The sequence below is a fragment of the Oxyura jamaicensis genome, chromosome 6, assembly GCF_011077185.1.
Source record: "Oxyura jamaicensis isolate SHBP4307 breed ruddy duck chromosome 6, BPBGC_Ojam_1.0, whole genome shotgun sequence".
In the NCBI taxonomy this organism is placed as follows: domain Eukaryota; kingdom Metazoa; phylum Chordata; class Aves; order Anseriformes; family Anatidae; genus Oxyura; species Oxyura jamaicensis.
The window spans coordinates 6,244,848-6,258,474 of NC_048898.1; the positions used below are offsets into that span (position 1 = coordinate 6,244,848).

A 13,627-nucleotide genomic window follows, 5' to 3' on the forward strand; every position below is an offset into this window, starting at 1 on the left:
AAAACTGTGATGTTATAGAAACATGAAACAAATAGGTGAAGGTGACAGGCTGGTAGAAAGAAGCTGTTATGTAGTTTGAGAGGATAAAGTTCTCCAATATTGTTAGTTTGGTAATAATCTTTTCAAAAAATAAATAAAAATTGGGTGGGAGAAAAGATTACATCACCACAGGCTACCAAATAACCCGAAGGTGAGGCTGGGGTGGGTTTGAGGAAAAAATTGGACTGAATTTTCCTTGAGTTTTTTTTTCTCTGGTGTCACTGCATTAGGGGATTGAATTTTCTGCAGCAGAAGAGGCTCCTGGGTGAGGTCATGTGCTGGTCCTGAGGTGGCATCCAGAGAGCCTGGTGTTTTGTGTGGTGTCATTTGTGTTCCTCCTGGGCCTTCTAGTGCTGCAGTCGTGTCACCTGCCAGCCTCTTTAACAACCACCTGCTCCTCTGCTTCCCAACGTTTAAAGAAAGTTCTCCACCTGGAGAACAGAAGTGCATCCCTAACTGGGATGTACTCTTCGCTTCAGCTGGCTTTAGTTTCCCTCAACTTACAATGTCCTTACTGCTTGTCCTGTAGACAGCACCTCAGTGGGCTCATGACACTGCGTTGTGTGAGCATTTGTTCAGGTAGCAGCCTGTTTCCTGCCTGGGAGAGAGAAAGAGCTGCACTGCCACGACCATACCTGATGCTCTTTGGGGCAAGAGCTGCTTCAGGCCAGGTCTCTTCAGCTGGGAGCTCCTTAAGAAGCAAATAAGGGAGTTGTACACGTGGTTTACGTGCTCTTTTCCTGTGATGATGATCTGTACTCAGAAGACCAGAAGATCTGCCCCTACTACCATGGTAGTGAAAATCTTCACTGAGTTAGAGTTGTAATTAGGAAATACAGTGCTAATTAAGATTAGAACCTTTCTTTTATGGTCCCAACTACCTTTAAAAACAGAGTAGAATTAAGATTGAGGGACAGGGGGATGGAAAACAGAATCTTTCTTATTTTAATTAAATGGAACTTTTAGGCTTATGCTTTAGTAACGATGAAAATCAGGTTTAACTACATTTCTATATACTTTAAACAACTGGTCTGACCTTATAGCATAACAAAATAAAAAATCTCTCAGCAAGCAGGAGAATCTCAATGTGGCCTTTAACAGGACAGCGATGTAAATAATTAATGATTTCTGAAAAAGAATTATGAATGAGCTGTGGAAGAGCTTTGCATGTCTGCTTAAAAGTGAGAAGGATCTCTATCTGTGGAGTCAGTGTCTGTGGATTTTAATGAGGGCAAAGCAGAGAAAAACAGGTTAGAAAGCATGAGATCTCAGTAAAATAAAAACACAAAGCTCTGAGTTTGTGATCAGATAAGTCAGATCCTTTTTTAAAAGGGATGTGCTGACAGAAGTTGCAAATGAGTTCGAATCTGGCATCAGTACTGAGGAAATAAACAGTTATGAATAGTACAATGTCACGTAAATAGGTATTTAAGCAGTTGAGCATCCCATGTACGCTAATGCTGCTATTTCATTCATTATTTGGGATTTTGTTTCATTGTGGGATGAGGCTGTGGTTGCTAGGGTTGATGAAGGGAGCTACATGTGTAGGGTGTGCAGGCCGACTGGCAAAGATGCTGCTTCTAGGGCAGTAGAATTACTTCTGGAGGGCGATAAAGATTGTGTCCCTGGCTTGTGCCAGTGGATTGCCTGTTCCACAAGGTGGAATCAGGTGTTACCTCATTTTCATTTTTTTGCTCCCACTGTTGTGCAGGGTATTTGTAGAAAGCAGGAATTTCTGTGGGAAACTAACTTCAGTCCTAAATTCCACTCTGAAATCTTACTTAGGAGAGAAAAAAATGCCTAGAAAAGCTAAGCAGGCCACTAGTCTTTTCAGCTGAAGAATCTGCATTTTACTTCTGCTTTTCAAGCTAGTGTAAAGCCTTTGAAGCTACTTGGCTCAGTAAGCTTTGCTTTTAGGGAAGCATCAGGGGTGAAATCAATGTTGCACCCACGTTAGGTTTCTGGTAAAACCACAGCATTGCTTCTGGATGAGAACCATACCACAGTAATGCAGACACCAATCCCAGCATAACACTTCTATAATTAATTTCACCTGGGACTTAAGGCAGATGCAACACAGTAATCCCAGCATCATCAGGCTGTTACTTTATATTTTAGACAGTCTTGTCACCCCCTTGAAGGTGGCTGTTAGTTAACCTATGAAGAACTAGTTGACTGTGATATAGCAGTGTTTGGTTCTCGTGCATAGGATGCTTTTTGTATCTACATCTAGAGGAAAACTATTCAAGACCCAGCTTTATTTGACAGAGGTGTATCAATTTCCAGTTACATTCAAAACCTTGTTTGTACCTGTGACCTCTTCAATGCATTGGAGCGAGAAGTTAGTGTTCTGGTGCAGATATTCAGTCTACATATGTTTAGAACTTTGAAGGACTGTTCTGTTGACCAAGCAAGCCTGTTCTATAATATAAAGTAGGTCATAAGAGGTGTCTTTAGTTTTGCATGTGTTATGATTTTTAGGTTAAAAATAGTAAGGTTTATTGTCTTTTTTTCTCTGCTTTCCCTTCAGGAGAGCCACAGTAAGAGACAGATATGAAATATTTTTAACGGAATTCCGCTCTTGATCAAGCTGTTAAAAATGGATATGAACATTATTTTTTCCTGTGAGGTAAGTAATGCCAGGGAGACATTAAAGAAAAAATCTGACTTACTTTGTTTAGTGTTGCTGTCACCACTACTGTCTGTCCAGCTGCTTTTGTTCATGTATTTTGAAGTTATAGCATCTGTGACTTAGAGAACTTTGCATTGAAAGTCTTAACTGAAAAGTCCTAGAATTAATCCTTTTGGTTACAGGATTACTTTACTTTGTTATGATGTTTCAGTAGATAAAAACAAATGTATAAAGGTGTGTGCTTCTACACATAGTAGCTTTTGATCCAATAATGAGCTTTTCTTCAAAGCATCAAAGAAATAGAAGCTGCTAAGTCTAATTTCCAAGAGTGAATATTTACCCAGAGTAACTGCAGACAGAGGAAATGAGTGACTTCCAAAAGTGAAGAGTTTGTACCACTTTTTTTTTTTTTTTTTTTTTTTGCATCCCTCTTTTTCTGCTCTGCACAGTCTAAGCAAAGGTGGGGGTGTTGCTAGCCTGAATTACAGGTGCATATTAATAATGCTAGTATGGGGCTTGGCAAAAGCTACTTCTGTACTGAGCTGGTACTGTTAGGAAACTGCTGTTTCATATGTAAGAAATTGTAAAAAACAAATATATTCCCTGAATTTAGAGTCATAGGGAAATTCAGGTTGTAAGGAATCTCAGGAGGTCATATAGTCCAGCCCCCTGCTCAAATTTTCCAGTAGTCAATTAAATTTGGACTAAAAAGGCCAGTGGGTGAAAATAACTATTTATGTTCGGAAACAATAAGGAAAACAGATTTATATCTTGCCATATGTATTAAATGTACATTATAATAATGCAGATAGGAATGTAACATGCTACTAAAACTTGTCCAAAGGAAAATATTTTAATTAAGACAGGATTGTAAAAGGCTGGGGGTTTTCTCTGAACAAAGGAAACACTAAATCTCTGATGTATTCTCTTGTAATCACAAATGAAGCCTCTACAGGTCATCTAACACAGTGACATGTTCCCAATATTTTCAATGGGTTCCCTGCACAAATGACGCCCTTCCCAGACATCTCTAGGGAATCAATTTACTTACTTTCTCATGTAACCAAATTGCTTTCTCATAATAAATGAAGAGGAAGTAAACATGTTTCTTATCCCAATACATTTTATTGAAACATTTCCTCTGAAGTATATTTGTTCATGGGAAAACATAGTGACAATGTGAATAAAAATAAGCATCTTGTCAGGAAGCTGAGGGAGCAATCTCTCCCCCCGGGCTCTCAAAATAAACACAAACCCCGTCCTCCTTCTCACCACCCCCTCATCCCCCATTGTGTACTACCAAACGGAACATTTTATGAGCCCTTGGAATAACTACTTCAGTGTTTTGGGCTGGGAGGGTCATCCAAAGAAGGGTTTATTACTGTCAGCAGAGAGAGGGTTCATCATTCAAAGCCCAAAAGCTGGGTCATTGAAGGAAAGAGATATGGTTGTTTCCTTTGGATTTCTGCTTATCTTAATGTGCTTTGAATCAATCCCTCAAAATTGGTAATTTGATAGCCTTAATAGTTACATTAGTAATTTAATGAGCCCCTTCCAGTGCACCATCAAAGACAAACACATAGTTGAGGAACAAAAATAGAATCATTTTATAGGCAGTGCAGTTCCTGAAAGCCAGTGTATATTACATGTATGCAAGTTTTGATGCTATAATTGTTTTATATACCATGAGTGATTTCATTGTCATGGAAATATGTAATAACACAAAATGGCACATCTCAGAATTCCCAGTATCTCTCTTTACCCCCATTCCCAGTGGCAAGTCACACTTCCAGCCTGATTTTCTGTCTCTCAACGGATTTCTGGGTAACTCTCATAACTCATTTAATTAAGTTACAGATGGTTATTGTTCCTGTGAAATGTACTCTGTGAACTCACTGTTTCCAGACTTAATTTCTGTTGTTTCTGTTACTGGGTATAAATTCTTGAAGAGAAGATGCATACAGGTCCGTATACAAGTTAACTTACATATTGTAAAGTCATGTGCTTGAGTCAGAAAATGCTACATCTGCGGAAGACATGTTTTTGTAGAGCTGTTAGTTGCTCCTTAGTATCCCAGTCACAGCTTATTTTCTTATGGGCTTCCGTGTCGCTTGAGGAATTATGAGATGACTGGTAGTAAATTTAGCTCTACGGTTAGAGAAGCCACTGCTCTCAGAGATTACTTTCTCCATAGTCAGTAGAATGTTCCACAGACAATAGAATAAAATGGGTAAGTGTATGCTACTGCACACAATAATGTAGACTCCAGCAATTTAATTTAGCTGCCAATTCAGTTAGATATGAAACAAGCTCTGGTCTGTGTAAAACCAGCAGAGGAGCATGTATGCCTGTGAAACAGCAAGCCGCAGTAGAATTAATGTAGAATAGGAAGTTTTAAATCTTAAAACTGCTTGAGCAAGTCCTTCCCAAGCTTTTGACTAGAAAGTATGAAAACTGGGGGACTGTTATGTATCTGTGGTTGGTGGGAATGGGTAGTGTTGCTATGTTCACAGCTTTTAATCCTTAGAATTAAATTTGTTCTCTAGTAGTGTTTTCACAGCATGTTGAAATTCTATACTAAGCACATCTCTAATTTCTATACTTTTAATAAAGGAGAGTGAGTGATTTTCATAACACCCATGCAGAATCAGGAAACAATTATTTGTTAGGTGAGAAACTGAGAAAGAAATGCTGTAGTCAGAAACGTCCATTAATCGAGGGACCTTAGACAAGGTACCCAACACAATGAATCCAAGTTGTAATATAAAAGCAGTGTTGTCACCCCAGAGCATCCAGTTGACAACTGGAATTACCTGTGTCTCACACTTTGGAAACAAGGGCTTAGCACTCTCAAGATGAGGTTTTACAGCAATAAAAACATACTTAGCGTGATACTTGCTTATTTTCACTGACTTTATCAGTGATGAAATGTGTTTGTGTCTGGGCTCATAAATAGGCAAACATCCCAATAACTGTTCTGAGCGACAGGTACCATGTAGGTCTGAGACAGATGTGTATGTTGTGGACCTATGACCACCCACATGTTTCAGTTCTTGATTTACAGCTATTGCTTAACACTTGAACTCCTTAAATGTGGCTGTCTTTCAGATGCATGATTTCCATTGGCATGCATGCTTAGACATATAGTTAGATCCTTAGCCAGTAAATAAGGGAGAATATTTCTATAAATATTTCTCAGTCTTCTGAGGGAAGTTGTTGTGTGTGAGGCTTTACTTGAGGTGATGCGACCAGTTCCATTAGAATTTCTCCAGGGGTGAATCTGGTTCTCTTAATCCTCCTTTCTTTGTATGTTTGCAACAGTGGTCCCCAGTGGTAATTCTATAGTTAAGGAACTGTCAATGTTTCTCTTACAATAATACAGTATTTTAACTGTAGTTTTTGAATTTAAGTGGAAAACCATGGCTTTTTCTTCATACTTCTCAAATCACACAGCATACACGGTATCTTGAATCCTTTAAGTTCTGTCTTTTACCTAATCTATTTCAAACCTGTAATGATGATCGATAGTTGCACAGCTCCTGGAGGTAGTATATTCCAAATCCTCTGTAAAAACTGCAAATGTGTATAAGAAAGATGTGCTTTCACAGATGGTAGCTTTTAATCAGTAGTGTTACAGAAAAATAGAATCATTTTTTGTTAACTATTCCTGGTAACAGTGATTTGGGAAAGGCCCATCAGACAGCCTGTGGTGAAGCGTGCAGACTGTTGTCATTTGCTGCTTCTGAGGCTTTTCTTCAAGATATAAAAGTGGATCACTGTGCATTCCTCTGCAATTTCAACAGTTACCATTATCCTTCAGCTACACAGTTTTGGTAGAATTTATACAAAGCCTTTCAGAGGAAGAAAAGTGTCTACCAGAACCAACCCCAGTAATCTTCTTTCTGGATATTATCTAAGGTACTTGACTCATTAGAGAAACAAAAACTGTGGAAACTAGACTTACTTAGACATACTGAATTAAACCACTAAAATTAGATGAGTAGTGCTTGGACAAAGTAAACCCTCTGTTGATATAATCCAAGCTAACCCATTAAATTTAAGTTTGTTTTGCTGAAGTGAGGTCTTTGCATGGGAATCTGTACTAGTGTAACTAAATCTTGTCACTGACTGGTGTAAATAGCTGTAAGAGACACAAGGTTTTACATTCCAGGCAAAGCTCTCTCTTTAAAAATCACGTATGTTTCAGAAGCAGAGGATGTACAGAATATATAAGGAATTCTGAAGATCTTTTTCTTCTTGAATTATCACCTAAATTGAAGCCCATAGGGATCAGTAGGAACCTTCCCCATCAGTTTCAGGCTGTTCTTGTATGCAAGCAGTAATTCAGAGACCTCTAATACCAGTCTTTGACTACTGGGGAAAGGAGGGAAAATCCACGTTTGTTCTTTTCCCCTCACCACCTCTAACCCACACCTTCAGGTTCCTGTAGCGAGGGAACTTTGTTCAAGACTGTCTGCGTGATCTCTCTAAAAGTGCCCGTATAAACAACTTGGTGCAGCAATTGCACATAGGTGCAGAGACTTCTATTTAGAAATCCTTTAGAATTTATGCAGTCTTTGAGTAATATTTCAGCTTTTCAATTTTGGTCTGCATTTTGTATCCTCCTGCATATAAAGCTACTAGACTTTGAATATGATAGGTGACTTTTACAGGCCTCAAAAGGCAGGCAGAGCATTTATAATGCTTTAAAGAATGAGAGCAGATCCATTTATATATGGCTTTTAAAGCTCAGTAGCTCAGATCAAGAGTGAGAAGCAAAGACAGTGTTTGCCATTGAGAACTTTTTAATGTAGTTCCCAGATATCCCTGTCTCTTTAAAACTCAGTACTCAGAAGTGCATTTTGACTGATCTTTGTAGAAGAGGGACTGAGACCAGCCAGAAGGTCAGACAGACAGAATCTTCCCCAGCTGACTGTTTGCTGTGACTCTCATTTCATTCCCCAAATATATTCTTTCCTTTCTATTAACATCTGAGTGGATGGCAGAAAGGTTAAGAAAAACTTTTAACAGTTATGCAGATATTGGCACCACAGGTGACATAAGTGGATAACATAGTACAGGCATGAAATCACTTCTTCAAGGTGAGAATTTACACCTGGGATTAGGTTTTCATATATATGTGAATGTTTTCCTGTGAAGTGGCAATAAAGAATTATTCTGGGCTGAAAATGTGTTTCTGGTATGTCCCAGTTGGTGAATGAAGGCAGTAGTTATGGACAAAATTGCCAAGATTTGAGAATAATTCTTCATGTATTAGTTTAGTTTTCACTGATACATTAGCATGTATTTTGGTTAGCGAGTAGTATAGAATACAGTGCTCCAACAGATTTTCTCAGAGGACAAACCAGGAAGATACAGGAGGCTCATCTTTAAAATCAATGGAAACCCCCTTAAAAACTGGAAATAGCTGATAAAGCTAGCGTGCTCTGGGTAGCTGGAAAAGTCTTATGACATTTTGATGCAATCATTTCCAGTTTCGTTCCCTTGTGAGACAGCAAAATTATAAATATTCAAGAAAAAATCCTCCTACTAGTCCGTTGTTCCATTTAGCTTGTGTTTGGAAGTGGTACATAAGCTGATTAAATCTTTCTTACCCATGTTGTAATTCTGAGGATCTAGAAGCAGGGAATATAACCATTACAAGCTGTTGCAAACCTATCTTAAAAAATAAATGGGGATTTTTTTTATTATTTAATACAAAACTGAGCTGTGTTACAAAATCTTAATACCGCCTTGTCCTCTCTGGGTTGTGAATTCAGTGAGCTGTAGCTCTTCCACTTCTTCCCTTGGGAGACTCTTATATAATCATTCAGCTGTTCCTCTTGCTGTCCTTCTTATTAAGCTGAAATTTTATGTTGCTTAATTGTATCCTGGTAGACCTAACTTTGCAAACTAGGACTAGTGAAATGAATCCACTCTCTTCTAACACCAGACTACACAGCCTGTACAGAGGAGGAGTGCAGTGGAGAAGGAAGTAATAGAGTTTTGTAAGGCTTCATGTCAGAGCCTCTCGCAGTGGAACTGAGACACACCTGAGTCAGCAGGTGCCCTTCCAGCAGTGAAGACTGTCCATGTTCTGAGCTGCATTAGGAAGAGGTCAGTGGAAGTGATTATTCCCTTCTACTCAGGCACTTGTTGGGCCGCACCTGAAGTACTGTGTCCAGTGTGGGGTTTCACTGGTTTTACTGAGGAGAGTGGGATGAAGGCTAATACAGTTAGGGGCCTGAAACACGAGATACACCCAGAGATACTGAGGGAGCTATGTTTAGCCTTCTCTTCTCCATCTTCAGATAAGGGGGCATCTACTTAGTGTCTTCAGATATCTGACAAGGGGCCACTGGGAAAACAAGTAGGTTCTTCTTAGAGCTGCACATCAAGGGGGCTGCGTACAAGGTGTGCATATATTCAGCATTTAGTATCCTTCCGTTAGTGAAAACGACTGGAAATAACAATTCACGCATCAGACTGGTGCTATATCTCATTCACAGAATGCCTCAATAAGATCCGATCCAGTGTTGTCTTCTAAAGGGATGATGGTCTTGCACTGTATTTAGTATTCAGTAAACAACTGAAGAAAAAAAAAAAAAAGCATGGTGGTCTGTTAGTGTCTGTAACATATACAATGGGGATACCATTGCATCCATCACATCTCCATCTCTGAGAACTGAGACAGAATTGGGTAGGATATTATGAAAAGGGATGCAACTGACCTATTTGTTTTGCTTTGTATCACAGTTGGCTGAGAACAGTTGTTAACATCACGAAGTAGAGGCACCTTGCCTCAAATTCTAAACTCTGTCCTTATTACACACACACAAACAAAAAACCCTCAGGTTGCTAAAGGACTGCATACAATATATAATAGTTCTGAAGAGAAAGCCAGTTGTGAATGCATATGCATTTGGCATGACCATTAATAAAAAAAATGGTATTGACAGGAAATGACTTGAATTTTATTTCAACATGCATAAAATATGCATTTACATGTTTTTTTCCAATGCATTTATTCTCTTTATGAATTTTTTATGGAAAAAAAATCTAATGGAGTATGTACCAATCCATTACAGAAGTAGAAGTGATTTTGATCTACCCACATAATTAAAGCCTCAAAGCCTAATTGTGGGGAAAAAGTAGACTTCAATGATGGGAGCTGGGTAATTCAGATAATTCTGATATTTTAATTCACTTGCTGCCAGTTGGCTAAGACTACATATCTCATATGCAATAGGAGGACGGTGAAGTCCATCACTGATGTACCATGTCTCCTTAGTTTGATTGTACATCATTCATTCATGTTCTTTTGTATTGTTGAAAGCAGGTTTCATAGATTGTAGGGAGCACCTTCTGTCCCTGTGAGACTGCCAGATGCAACACAGAGCCCATACCTATATGGGATAATTTAACTTACTTTGCTTTACTGAATTCCTCATGGATTTAAACTTATTTCCCCTAAAAGCCTCTTAATCTCAACATGTTCTTAAAAGCTATTCTAATATAAAGGGCCCCTGCATTCTGAGCTAAGGGGAGAGCTCTGATCTGTCCCGTGCTATTGAGTCTTACCTTGCACTGTCCTGGGTTGCCTCCATAATGTCAGATCTGCCTTTCCTTGGTGTGCACTTAAGCCCCATCCCCTAGCTGTTCATGCTGTCTGCTCATCTGTGTGTAACTTGTCTTAGGAAACCATAGTTGTGCTTGGGTGTTGCTACCAGAAATGGAGGGGAAATCATTTCAGTTGTCCTGAATTAAAAACATGACTCCCCAGAGAGAGCAAATGCCAACATCGCTCAATTATTTATTTATTTATTTATTTTAACTTTTTGAAGCAGACATCTCTTATAGACCCTACCTAGACCTGTAGTACAGGGAAGAAGCCCTTGCTTCCACATGGCATTAAGTCTGGATGAGTCTCAGATGCAGACTTTCTCAGAATGTTAACACACAGTATTATAAAAACTCACCCCCAGACTTGTGTGCTTGGACTATCACACTTCTGCAGATACAGCAGACTAGATTATGACAGGGTGGTGAGAAGCATGGGCTATTTCATTTCCTTCTCTTTGTGAACAGTTTTCACAGAGAAGCTGAAGTAAATGTTTCTAATCCCCTCTTCCATCACCTTTTGTTATTCTTGACTGGTATTTTTTCAACATATCTGCTCCTGAGCCTTCCTCTGGTCCCTCAGAAGCACAGAGGATGGCAGGGCCTGAGGGCATTAAGCTTCAGCAGTTCTACGATGGTGGAAAGCTCTCTAAAGAGTTCAGCTAACGGAGCATGTTGGAGGAGCCTCTGAAGTTAAACTAACTTTTCAGAGCCAGGAGAAGAAAGGTTATTTGTAACTTCAGTTATGGTTTACGCACAACTAATGTTCTCTCATGATATTTTTAATCACCTGAGAAATACGTTCTCAAAACCAAAATGTTAACTTAGCCCCAGAGTAAAGAATAAAATGTTGGAGCATATGGAATATACTCTTATGTTTGCACTTGGGAATACATTTTGTGATTTAGTAAAACTAAAATAATTCTAAGTAGAATTCTGTGTGTACAAATGCACATTTTTACTCTTCTTATTTTTTTTATCCAGTTATTCTCTGAGTTCTGTGGTGGAGTTAACAACACTTAACAGAGTTACAATGATGGGACACACTTGGCAGCCCATAATTGTGTTTTGGAAAGCTCTATGGACTTGGCAAAACCAGGCTCTAGTTAAATGCTAGCCATGGTCCAATGCCATGTCCTCGGGGATGGTAAAAATTGAACTTATTTCTTTCACCCTCTCCCTCTTGCTGTTAGCCACACTTGAAAACAGACAACCAAAAAAGAAAAATGCAAGCTGGCTACCTGGAATACTTAAACATCTAAGTAAAGCTTTAACACTCATGTATTTTTAATGCTTGTGCTAACTCGGGGAATACTTGTGGTTTATTGCTGTCCTTTCTTGTACCAAAGCCTAGAAACTGTCAGTCGCTCTACACCCTATTAGAGATGCATTCCAGCCACTTGTGAAGGTATGTTGCTTAGGCAAGTTGGTGGTCAAAGCTGTACTGTTTGTTAAAATGTTTGGAAAAATATAAATACTGTTCAGTAGGATTATGTGACACAGGACAGAGAGCTTCTAGCTGTTCTGGTTTTTTATTTTATACTTTGCTGGAAAAGCTGCAGTCTGAATTAATTAGGAAGTTACACATTTGTGGTGGGAAGGCACTGAATGGCAGAAGTTGCTGCAGATGGTCATTTAAATGGAAACTATGTAGTAGCATGCAGCTACTTCCACAGCTGCAGATGCCTTCAGGCTTTGGGTACCCTTTGATGGGACAGAAAAAAAGAGGGAAACTTCAGACTTTTTCATCAAAAGCAAAGTGCTATTTCTCTTTTCCCTTGTTAAACACCTGAGAAATCTTTGTCATTGCAGTCTCAGTGTGTTTAATAGAGATGTGGGTTCTAGCTCTGTGATTTGTCTTTAGAACATGAATATTTAAACTGTAAAACAAAGGTGCCAATAAGAAACTAAGATTTGCCACTCTGAAATAGCCCAGTAAAATGGATACTTTCTGTATCACCCTGTTTTGCCCAGTCCCTGAATTATGCAGGCTGAACCTGAGCCTTATTGCTCCCCAAAAGTTGCACATCCTAGAACCAAGTGAGTACACGGGGGGATTGTTCTTACATAGAAAGTTTTTAACCTCATTTATAGAGAAGTTGTTCATGCAGAGCTAGAAACTTAAAAAAAAAGGAAGGTAATCATATAATTAATCTTAAACCTGTAGGTTGTAAGATTTAATTCGTTTTCTGTTGTTACTGTTGACTGCATTATCAATTTGATACTTCTTTGCTTGCAAGCAGATGTCCTGAGTGAGAGTGTACGGACAAGAGTTGTTTTAATTTCTGATTTCTTACCACCTGTCTATCCAAATTCTGTGCAAAGCTGAGAAAGTAGTGCTTAATATTTGCAGTACCTCACCCGATACCCTCCTGTGAAGCTGCCAACTGTAATTTTTCGTGACACAGTTGTACCCTACTGAGAATTGTTGCAGTCTGACCTGGTTAATGTGAGTTTGGCTTCACAGTATTTGAAATATATAGTTGACTATAACCAAAATGCAATTGAGTACTGTCAGTCAAGGTGTTCTTTAAAAAACTTTATAACGTTTTCCAAAGACAAGGCAGTGTTACTCCTGGAAGACTGGCAATGCACAAGTCCAGCCCGCTGTAAGGGCACGCTTTCTTTCCCGCAGTCACCCCCGCTGGGTCAGATCGGTTCCCTTGGCGGTGCGGGGCCGGGACGGGGCCGCTCCCTGTCCGTGTCGCTGTCCCCGTCCCGCTCCCTCCCTCCCGCCGCGTCCCGCTTTTCATGAATGAACGCGGCGGCCGCGCTATAAATAGCCCGCGGGCTGCGCACGTCACAGGGCGCGCGGCTCCCGCCCGAGTCAGCGCCGCGGGGCGGGCCGGGGGGAGCCGGGCCGAGCCGAGCCGGGCGGGCGGTATGCTGCCTCCCTGCCAGGGCGGGCCGCCGCCTGTCGGCGCCCCCCCAGTGTAAGGAGCAGCGGGGAGGGGGCGCGGCAGTAACTGCCACCCTTGGCCCGGCCCTGCACCCCGGCTCCCGGGCATCTCACTCTCCCGGGTAGGTCCCGCGTCGCCCGGGCGCGATCGTGCTGCTCCCCGCCGAGGCGGGCCGGGTGCCGCTGAGCCCTGCGCGCTCCCGCAGGTGCGCTTCCGCCCCCTCGGGAGCGGAGGCGGCCTCCCCTCCCCGGTACCGAGTCTTCGCTGGAGCTGAGCCCTCCGGCCTCCTCTTCCAGCCACGAGGCTCGAGGCAAAAATAGATGATGCTTACGGGAAGCAGAAACCTCCTGGCGCTTGGTGTTTCTGAGTGGTATCTCCTAAAAGCCCGAAGGTTTGCAAAGGTTTATCTTTCTCCCTCTTCTGGGGGGGGGGGGGG

At 40.7% G+C, this 13,627-nt stretch overlaps 1 protein-coding gene across 4 annotated transcripts in view; it reads left to right on the top strand.

The window, feature by feature from the left end:
- The window catches only part of RHOBTB1 (Rho related BTB domain containing 1), a 50,518-nt gene that overhangs the window by 2,316 nt on the left and 34,575 nt on the right, over positions 1-13,627 (top strand). For 2 of the 4 annotated variants that reach the window (XM_035330442.1, XM_035330441.1), the window contains exon 2: positions 2,570-2,668. The gene's annotated coding sequence lies outside the window, so the exon portion shown is untranslated. Of the gene's footprint in view, positions 1-2,569; positions 2,669-13,135; positions 13,313-13,383; positions 13,583-13,627 lie in introns of those variants that run through there. The other 2 variants (XM_035330443.1, XM_035330444.1) reach the window with 2 other exon arrangements.